The sequence below is a fragment of the Limulus polyphemus genome, unplaced genomic scaffold (genome assembly GCF_000517525.1).
Source record: "Limulus polyphemus unplaced genomic scaffold, Limulus_polyphemus-2.1.2 Scaffold4846, whole genome shotgun sequence".
In the NCBI taxonomy this organism is placed as follows: Eukaryota; Metazoa; Arthropoda; class Merostomata; order Xiphosura; family Limulidae; genus Limulus; species Limulus polyphemus.
Window position 1 is genome coordinate 40,979 of NW_013670456.1, and position 11,476 is coordinate 52,454.

At 35.8% G+C, this 11,476-nt stretch overlaps 1 long non-coding RNA gene across 1 annotated transcript; it reads right to left on the bottom strand.

Annotated features, from left to right (window-relative positions):
* Positions 1–4,986: 4,986 nt before the first annotated feature.
* Positions 4,987–6,554, bottom strand: LOC111088953. The gene is made up of 2 exons (XR_002613353.1): positions 6,214–6,554; positions 4,987–5,284 (listed from the first exon to the last, which is right to left on the bottom strand). It is a non-coding gene; the product is annotated as an uncharacterized LOC111088953 (long non-coding RNA).
* Positions 6,555–11,476: the final 4,922 nt, after the last annotated feature.

The following is an 11,476-nucleotide window of genomic DNA, read 5'->3' on the forward strand; positions in this document are numbered from 1 at the left end:
GCCATCAAGGTGAAGTCAAAGTGGCTGAAGAAGTTGATGATGATGAAGTGGAACCAAATATAGATATCAAAGCAGAACAGGAGAAAGACCAAGATTTGAAGCTAATAATTGATTTTCTAAGAAGCAAGTGCTGTGTGGCCTGCTTGGGAGAAGGTGTCTAGTCTAAGCCCCGTGACAAAGCACTATCGGGCACAATGGGCATAGTTGAAGCTTGAAAATGGCATTCTTGTCCGGAGATGGGAAACTACAGATGGGAAATTGTCGACTTGGCAAACAGTTATACCGAGGAAGTTATGGGAAGTTGTGCTGCGTCAATCCCATGATAGTTTAACAGGAGGACATCTCGGAATTAAGAAGACATTGAGTCACCTACGCCAAAGATTTTACTGGGTAGGTATGAGGCAAGATGTGGAAGAATGGTGCAGGACATGCAGTACATGTAGTGCTAAAAGGGGACCCAAGCATAAGGGATGCCCACCTTATGATTCGATGAAGTTAACTTATGATAAGAGATCTACTGAAGTCAGCTTTGTACCAGGAGACAAGGTATGGTTTTATAATCCCAGGAAGACCAAAGGGGAGTCTCCTAAGTTGTCTTCTCCATGGGAAGGCCCATATGACATAGTGGATCGTCTCTCAGACGTGACTTTCCGGGTAAAATGTGGTCGGCGAGGTAAGCCAAAAGTGGTGCATGCCAACAGGCTTTGGTGTTATCACGGCCCAGGACATTTCAGTTGGGACGACGTGGACAACACAACAAATGACGCTGCTGAAGACGTGCCACCTGAAGAAGCCAATGTTGAAGAAGAAACTCTACTCAGTTTTGAGAAGAGAAACGGTGAAGCTCTTGATGAAGTTACTACCACTGATGTGACTGTTACTGACGATAGGACATTTCCTGATGAAACAGATGAACCCCACGTGAAGCAGAAGCCAACGAGACGGAGACCAGTACGGAAGAAGATGCGTCCCGTAAAATTAAGAGACTTTGTTGAATTGTAATTTTGTGTTTGTAATTCTGTACCTTTAATTAAGTTATTGTTAAGTGTTATTGGTTTAATGTAAGTGGCTATTGTTCGGGACGAACAATACTAAGGAGGGAGCAGTGTTGCGTCAGCGAGGTCACGTGACTAGTATCACGCCACGTCCTTCTCGAACCTTCATGAATTATCGGGAGACTACTGGATTGGGGGTAGTCTGGTATATATAAGACGTTCACAACGTGACGGGACAACAGATGTAATGAGTAATTGAATGTATGCTGACAAAATATTGTTGGCCACGTGAGACGTGAGTTATAGCGTTGTTATAGAGTGACTGTTGAAATTAAGTGTACCGTAAAGTTGTATTCGGAAAGAATACACCAGTTTTATTTAAGAAAGGACTTGTGTCGCTAAGGTTTCGTCGGAACGAATTTACGGAAAATTAATTAACAAACGGAGACGTAACAGTTGCTTAACGAATTCTTTTTTGAAAGTTTATAAACCAATTCAACAGTTTCGTTTAAATACACAATTTATTTTAAAGTAAGTACGATCCCATATATATGTACTTAATTTTTAACCTGGACAGTAACATCTCCACAATGTTAAGCCTAAAATCCCACATTTTGAAAGAAGATCTCTTCTACATTAGCTAAGTGATCCTGGATCTTTGTCACGTTCACTAACACACACAGAGTAAAGGAAGTCATTAAGGAAATACAACTGTGACACAAACAATGAGTTAATTGCACTAACTGCTAAATTTATTGTTAGTGAAATACATGATCACAGAAAATACAGCAGAAAAGCGAAAAGTTATACAATACACTAGCATTTTGTATTTGCTTTACACCTTGTTTTTATACCAGCATAAGTTTACTGATGTATCATTGTGAATTATTGTTCCAAATGTCCTGTGTTACTCCCTAGTACTCAGCAACGTTGTTTGATCTTACGAATTTTTATACAAGCGCATACATCCCTAACAATATTCATATCTGGAAATGTGCAGGGCAAGCCATGACTGCTAGTGAACTATGTTTTTTGTTAGCTAGGTGAAGAAAGAGATGGCCAAAATTATCGAAAAGTTGAACATAAACAGCAAAAATCAAGATTGAAAATGTCAGGTCAACTCCAAATTCCCGAGGTTTACAATAGGGCCAACCCATGCCATTGACGAAGCCATATATTACCACTGTTCAATGCTAATATATTCACGTCAGCCCTACCTCTTTTAAAATATTTCACACATTTATGCTCGGTAATGATATAAAAAAAGGAGCTCTCTTTAAATAATGCCAATATATTTTTGATTAATCAGTTGAACATAAAATTAATAAACTAGCAATTATTATTTGTTTGTTTGTTTGAAGTTAAGCACAAAGCTACACAATGGGCTATCTGTGCTCTGCCCACCAAGGTATCGAAACCCGGTTTCTAGCGTTGTAAGTCCGCAGACATGCCGCTGTGCCACTAGGGGGCGGCAATTATTAAGCGAGATACTACTGAACAATTTTAAGATGGTTTAATGTTCACACTTTTTATTTAGGAATATAATACACTTTGCTTAAACTTAATAAATTTCCCAATATAATTTTCAATACGTTGTTACACATAGATATGTATAGAGGAAGTCATCTACTCACAGTTTTAGGCCAAGGTAGTTTCATAATCATTATTTGAAAATCCTAAGTTCAATTCAACTACGAGAATGTTCTTAAACTGTTATATAAATGAGTTATAACAAAGTTAGGAGATAATTTATATATATATATAATTTATCCTCCACTTAAGTATGTGGTACAACATAGGGTGCAATCGAAAATTCTAACGAATTTAATTTTCCGCACATACAATGGCGTCAGCGGTGATGTAACTGATGCAAACTTAAAACTAACTTTCTTACACTCTTGTGTGATATCCATACACGTGATTGGTTTTGTTTGTTTGTTGAGCTTCCCGCAAAGCTTCTCGAGGACTATCTACGCTAACCGTCCCTAATTTAAAATTGAAGGACTAGAGGAAAAGCACATATTTAACACCACCCGCCAACTCTCGGATTAGTCTTTATCAACAAATATCGGTATTGAACATCACCACATAACTCCCCAGAGATGAAAAAGTGAGCATGTTCGGTGACGGGTTTCGATCCCACGATCCACATATTGCGTGCCGAGCACCCTAACCACTAGACTCCCCATGTGACCTGCACCCTGGTGTTTGTTTGCATTTCTCTCACTGGTCAAGTCATCTGTCTCAAGTATAGCGTCTAGTTGGAAGATACTTCTATCTTCTGCATATTAGCAGACGATTTACTTGGAAAGGTCGTTATTAGAAGATTCTCTGAAAATTGCTGGAAAGATTCTGATAAGAAAATATAGGTGTATCAGTCATTTTAGCGGCGTATGTTTTTATCACATTAACCAAACTGGGTTTCAGCTCCCTGCATTTTCATAAAAAAAAGTCACTGACAATACGTAATAAGCTAATATTTTCGAAGGGCCTTAAACACACGTAAATGTTAAACAAAGTTAGGCCTCATATTTATTTTCGTACAATTTTGCAAAATTTTAATACAGATTTTTGTCCTTTGTTGTGCGCTGTAGACTAACAGAAGTTAACCAATAATTTTGTATAAACAGAATGACTGCTCTGTCGTTTATATGGGCATAACACGACGTCCTCTAACCAATCAAAAATGAATATAGGATAACAATAACGATATAAAAATGTTTTTTTTTTATCTTATTGATAAGAAGTAGAACAAAATATAATACTTTTTATTATATTTGGATTTTAATATTTTTAAAATTATCTATCGATGCTTTGCTTCTTAGCTTACCATCTACTTAATTTCGGGTATTAATGATTTTAATGTGATTTAGAAATATAAAATAATTGTATGAGTTGCATCAGTTATTACATGGCCAAGTTAATATGGCGGAGAAGAGTTTTTGTTTTGTTTTTTAATTTCGCGCAAAGCTACACGAGGCCTATCTACGCTAACCGTACCTAATTTAGCAGTGTAGGACTAGAGAGAAAGCAGCTAGTCATCACCATCCACCGCCAAATCTTGGGCTACTTTTTTACCAACGAATAGTGGGGTTGACCGTCACATTATGACGCCCCCACGGCTGAAAAGGCGAGCATGTTTGGTGGGACAGGGATTTGAACCCGCAGATTGCGAATCGAGGTGGAGATGGGAAACGACATCTTGTTCAAGTTTTGGAAGATAATCAAATATTTTCTTGGATCAAACTTTAACCGCGATTAACTCCAGGAGTATTGTTTTTATTGTCGTCAACGTCTCATTATTTCGCCTCCATCATAACTCCTGTTTAGTATTGTGTAGCAGCGGCGAGCAGTCAGGGCATGCAAGTCATGCACTGCATGACCAGTCAGAAAATTAAAAATGTGGTGATAACATTATACAATGAAATGTGTATTATATATATATATTATTCTTATTTTACCGTTTCTTTATTGTGTGTTTCTTTGCACTGCGACAGCATTCTCATCTCATGTTGCGAGAGCTCTGCATGTCTAGTCTCAATCATGTCATGCTACGCGAATTCCGCATGCCTAACCAGTATCACGTTTTTTGGAGTGACATCGCCGTCACTTGTTAGTAAAATCGCGCAAGTCATGTTGCGTTAAAATAGCATGACCGCTAGTGCATGCGCAGAATTTCAACGTCAACAACGTTCAGGTCGCATGCTTTGCTTGGCTTCGATTGAATTTTGTGATTTGTTTATATATTTATTCCATTTTCAGTGATATACTTTGTATACATGTAAGGGTATATGGGTAACGGGTGCTCCAACAAATTGTACCGTTGTTATAAACCGTGGTGATGGTGAAATACAGTCACCAAAATATTGATAAAAAACAAATAAATCCAAATTGTAAATATTAAGTTTGAATAACTGTCAAAGTTAATATAAACAGTAAAAAGTATTTTAGTATCTATTATTAGCGGTGTTATATCGAACGAACAAGTAGAAAAACTTCAGAGTGGATTTAATAAAAATCAGAAGGTATTTCACTTGGAACAATGCATACAAAACTCATATAGGGTATAATGTAGCTAGTTAATACATAAGATATATAATAATCTGTGCATAACATATTTACAGTGTTAACTTAGAGCGTAAGAAAGTAAATGAATATGTGAATATTTAGAAAATGACTGAAATACGTATATGACATTGAAGCAATTAGTTTGGTGTTTGCTCCATAGAGGGCAGCACAGAGTTTCTCCAGGTGATTCATTACTGCGGCAACCAACACCAGCAATGATACTGAAAAACAGAACAGAATAAATAATTTTAACAGTCGAGTTACCTTGTGGGGAAATAAAAAATATAGGCAATAAAAATGCGGTGTATAAAATATACTATAGGTACACATTTGAAACGTTTAAACAAGTCACAGAATTTTACCCATTTGCCAAAGCTGTACTTGATATGCTACATTTAAAATAAACAAAAAATAAGAAGTCACATTGCTTTTGTTAAACCCAATATGTCTATAGGTGTCCACATACATCTCTCAATTGAACTTTCAACGATATTCGTGTTTTAATTGGAAACATGTAAAGATTTTTTTGTTGTAATTGAAAAGGCCAAAAATATTTGAATAAAACAAATTTACAAAAACACCAATGATGTAAGTTTATTTTTAAAACTATGACGTTTGTGTGTGTGTGTGTGTTGAGGTTGGAAGATGGAGTGTAGGGGGTGGGGTGGAGCAAACTCCAATCACAAAGATGATAATGAAACTATTCTACTTTATGTTTTGATGAATATGTACAATTAGTAGTCATATGTTTACATATATATATACCAAAGGCTGTCATCAGAAGGAAAAATTTGAAGAATTTTAACTAACTGTTAATATGGTAATCAAGAAATTAGTCTATGAAGATCATATGATTAAATTGTTTAAAAACAATAAACTAACAAAGTTCAAATTTCCATGTTTAATATCTTCTAGAAACACAAGACCTGGTGCCACAATTTACAGAAATATGCACAATTTAGAACAACATTTTTACAGTATTGCTATTGCAGATTAAAAATAGCATAAATTAAAATTAAGCAGAAAATTTTGAATTTTCAAATGTTCAAGATTGAGTTCAAAAGCATCAAAAATAAATTTCAACAATTGTTATTATGCGTTCAATATGCGCAATGGTTACTGTGACTCGTTTTCATTTGTTAATATTTACCCGGATTGTGAGTTTTAAATCATTTTGACAGTCGGAGTATCAAGGTCACTAATCTTAACATCGTGTTGGTTGTGGTTTTCTGAAGACAAATCGCTTTAGGCCTCGTTTCGTGCAGGAAATTCACACCTGGTGGAAGACATTTAATAAATTTGCATAGGAACTGAGCAATTCTATCACTTTGGTTCAACATTGTTGTAGTGGGCTAAAAGTATACTATTTAATTCTTAAAATGGAAATGACCGGTAGGGAAATACTTCTCATATTGTAAAAGTAAATAAGTTGGGGCAAATTTAACACTAACCGTAAGTGTAAGTAGGAATGGACCAATACATATTACGAAACTAATACATCGCCAGGGTTACTAAGTTAATGTGCCATCTGGTGGAGTTGAAAGCAGACAAACAGTAGGAAAAAATAAAAATGTTTCGCTTTTTTATTTAGTTTACCGAACGATTGTTTGTTGTTAAAAAATAAAATAAAATAATCAATTTCAAACATAGAAAATATAACTTAAGAATAAGTTTTGTAAATATATATTTAGGTATTTTATTAATTCATACATTTTTACACATTACGTTACAGTAAAATATGTTTGCATGCATCAGTTATAATAGATTATTTGAGTATTTTAATAAAGACGCAATAAATAAATCACTAGCACTAAATACCTTAGTAGTTTGTTAACGTCTTATTTTTAATTAATTATGGAATTTTATTGACCTAAATCAATCTAATTCTTAAATGTCTTAGATTATATATCAGGTGATGATGACAAAACATTGTCGAAACATTGTACATTTGCTGTTATGTTAAACTTATATTAAAGTTTTTCTTCATTATCCATTCTAGCCGTCTCCAACCATTATTAGTCTCAAAGTGGGTTCCTCGTCATCGAATTTACATTATATGTGTTCTATATATATTTCTGGAGCACAATTATATTGTTATTTAAGTCAAGCATGACTTGGCTAAATAAAACTTATAATAATAATTACACTTTTACTTACTTAGTTTAGTTCACACCATTACTGTTGTTGTTCATGTAATTGGTAATAGAGTCTTGACCACTACTATATTCTGTCTTACCCCAGCTGACCTGATGAGTCTTATATGGACTAGGCTTAGTGTAATTCTTTATGAGTGAACACCCAATTTAATTATGGTTGACAAATTGTTACGCATTCATCTTTGTTTTAATTCACCAGTTCTTATTATTTATTTAAAGATTCATTATTTTACGTGTAGGTTATGAAACATTAATTATTAAGAAATTATTGTTTGTTTGTTATGGATTTCGCGCAAAGCTACACGAGGGCTATTTGCGCTAGCCGTCTTTAATTTAGTAGTGTAAGACTAGAGGGAAGGCAGCTAGTCATCACCATCCACCACCAACTCTTGGGCTACTCTTTTACCAACGAATAGTGGGATTGATCGCACATTATTACGAGCATGTTTGGTGTGACGGGGAGTCGAACCCGCGACTAGCAGATTGCGAGTCGAGCGCCCCAACCACCTGGCCATGCCGGGCCTAAGAAATTATAATCAAAAACACAGCGAATCATATAGATAAGAAATTACAAGTAATATATCAGTTAATGAAGTCAATGATTCATCATAGATCAATACACAAGAAAATCAAAACTCATAATGATTAAATAGATTAGGATATATTACAAGATGTTTACTTTACTTTGGACAGGTATGTTGGTATCAGAAATTTAGGGTCGCAAGTTGTGAAATAAAAGTTTCTCATTGACGTCATGGGTGGATTTTTTTAAAGGGGGAGGAGATGGAGTGGATATCCGCTCTTCTTTTTTCCAAAAATGTTGTTCTCTGGGTATTTGATTGCCCCCCCCCCATCTGGAGGATAGGTGCATTAACTCCTTTCAGCTTTATAATCTATTTTTGACCCCCTGTGGAAATTTGAGGCCCAGTGGCGGTTGATACCTTTCCTTTCTCGAATTTTTCTCTAAATTTTATAATAACAAACTAAGGTACCCCAATATGGACGTCCGCAGAAATTTTTCCAGGGAGGGGCAAAATAATATGAAATTGTGGATTGCATATAAAATTCGTATACATATGTTGAATGGATAAAGAAAGAACTATCTTTCTTATTTTCCCGGGGGGGGGCAAGTGCATCTCGCCCCCCCCCCCCCCCCCCGTGACGTCCATGTACCCAAATCAAAATTACTGCCAAGAATGGGGTATTAGAAATTTCTGTAAGTATATATTTCATGACTTACTGACGTTCAAATTTAAATATCTTTATGGACTAGACTTAGAGTGAAATCTTTAGTGTAATTCTTTATGAGTGAACACCCAAGTCACAATTCTACTCCCCTTTAACATAACTGTATAAGTCCCACTGTGTTGTAGTATTTAATTTTATTATTTTTATAATGGCATCTGTCTGCACCCATTGTCGTTATTTCTTTCACTTACGCAATATTACTTAATTCTTTGCAAAAAATTTTCTTATTGCTCATAAATTTACAGAAAAACTTTTACATATTGTGGTATTCTAAGGTGCAGTGATTTACCTTAAGGTAGGTTCCGCAGACTAACAGGAGATCCGACAGGAAATGTATGACGGAGCAAATATGAATTGTCTGACTTCGAATAAGTTTGAAGAAATAAAAGTGGGTAGACCCAATGCATGACAAAACTAAATAATCTTTATTCGGCACTCAAAAACAATCAAAGTTAGTGCTGGCAGTGTCTTTAACTGGATAGATCTCTCTATACAGTTAGAATCAAGATGTTGTCGAAAGTTCTATATATCTGTTCTAGACTGAGAAAACATAGCATTATATATATATATATACACACAAAAAATAAACAATGCTATTTTTTCTCAGGATGCGCGCGCTACCCACGTGACTGTTGGTCATTTTCAAAAAAGGACGATTGTATCTTCGAGGGATCATCTGACCTGCCAGTAAAGAGGATCACTGGTTATTTTCGCACATTATATAAAACTTAGACGAATCTTTCTCACGAGAACACACAAACGATACCTTAGGTGAATGACCTAGAACAATAGATAGCTAGGAAAAAAGCACTCAGCTACTTTCTTAACCGAAGTTCTGTACTAAACTAAATACACCAACATAAATGAAAATTTTGAAAAAAATTATATAAAATCGGGGGAGGGGGAGAAAACATGTGGTATGCCTGCATACCACATTATTAATAAGAATAATAGATAAGATAAGATACAATTAATGGATATTATTGTATTTGAAGAAGTTGTTTAATTTGCACACTTGCAATAAGTAAATGATTAGGATATTTATATACAAGCAGTGCAACTAGCTTCTTCAATGATTTCTGTATTGGATAAAGTTTGAGCTTTATTGAAATAGCAAATAATATATATATATATATTCTATCCATAGACAGGGGCGTAAATAAAGATATATTCTATACATAGACAGGAGCGTATATAAACATATATTCTATCTCTAGATAGGGGAGTATATGCGCATTTTATCTATAGACAGGGGCAGGGGCATATGTGTGTATACTCTATTCATAGACATGGACGTATGTATATTCTATCCATAGATAGGGGCGTATGTATATTCTATTCATATACATGGACGTATGTATATTCTATCCATAGATAGGGGCGTATGTATATTCTATTCATAGACATGGACGTATGTATATTCTATCCATAGTTAGGGGCGTATGTATGCTATATTCACAGATAGGGCTTATCCAGGATTTTTGGTAAGGTAGATTGTTGTTCCACCAGGTTACGAAACCTTGTAGAAAAAAAAAAATTTCTAAAGGTATATTTGATCGGTAGGCCATTGGAAACGAGGAAAGGGGTGTAGGAAGTAGATCCTCAATCCCAACCCCTGTATCCGCCAGTAGTATTAAAACTAAGATAGTATTATTAATTTGTTAATGATTGTTATATTAAATATTTTATTCAAGACCGGAGTATGAAGTGATAGAATATCTTTACGAATTTTAACTAAAAAGTAAAAACACAACAACACTGGTATGAAATAGGTTGTGTGTATTTTTTTACGTTGCCACGTGTAACCACGAGGAGGCGGAAGTACTTGGTAGTGTCCTTGACCAGTATTCAGTAGACGACTTGGGACATCTCCCTGCGCCTTGTACTTCCGTGACTGAACCGAATATCAAGTAGCTGTTGCCGCTAGTGGCGAAAGTCAATCTGTGGAAAGCGAAAGTGTTGGCAGAATGGCGAACAGTTATAACGTCTGGCCAGGCGTATTGTACGCATTGCATGGCTGATAGTCCAAGTACAGACTAGACTGTCTACAAATGGTCATCAGTTTCTCATTTACGACATATGCTAGATAAATCATAACACGAAAACTGCTAACACGCTATAGCAAGAAATTTGTTTAGGCTGCTTGTGAATCTGGGCATGAAGCCACAAGTATTCGTATTAGCGTATAAAAAATACCACGCACGTGAAACAAGACATTCTAGCCGGCACTAATGGGGTGGGATCAGGGGACGGCCCCTCTGAGATGTCGTAGGACCCAAGCTAATGCCGTCCATTAATATAATTTTACACTTAATTTAGATTTGGCCCCATTATACGTCTCATTATACTCCACCCACCCCCGTTAAGGAACGCTGGATATACAGGACTGTCTAGCCATTTAATTTCTTAAAATATTCACGCACACCACAACTCTATGGCATTCCTAAACCACACAAACAGGACTGCCCCCTACTGTGAGAGCCCAGGCTATGTATTTGCCAAGATTGTAGTTGAATGAATCATAAGTGGACAGTATAGGTCCCCATATGTAACATCTGCAGGTTCATTTTTTAAAGATGCCTTCAATTTCAAATATACACTAGAACAATTAAATTCGAAAGCCTTAATGATTAGTTTTGATGTCGTGTCACTCACTCTTCACCGAAGTCCCCGTCAATGAAGTTTGCAATATTGCACTCAACCTCTACATTAATGACCCCAACAAGTTAATGCACATCCCCAGCACACTTTTTACTTCTCTCTTAGAATTTACAACGACTAAAACCAACTTCATTTTCAACAACGAACATTTCCTTCAAATAGATGGTTTAAGTATGGGCAATCCTGTTTCACCCGTTCTTGCCAATATATTCATGACCAAGATCGAAACACAAGTCATACATTCTGCGCTTCATATACTGGTACAGATATGTCGATGACACTTTTGCTGGTTTCACTTCTACACATTAACTTTCTTTAAACACATAAATTCCATTCATCCCAACATCA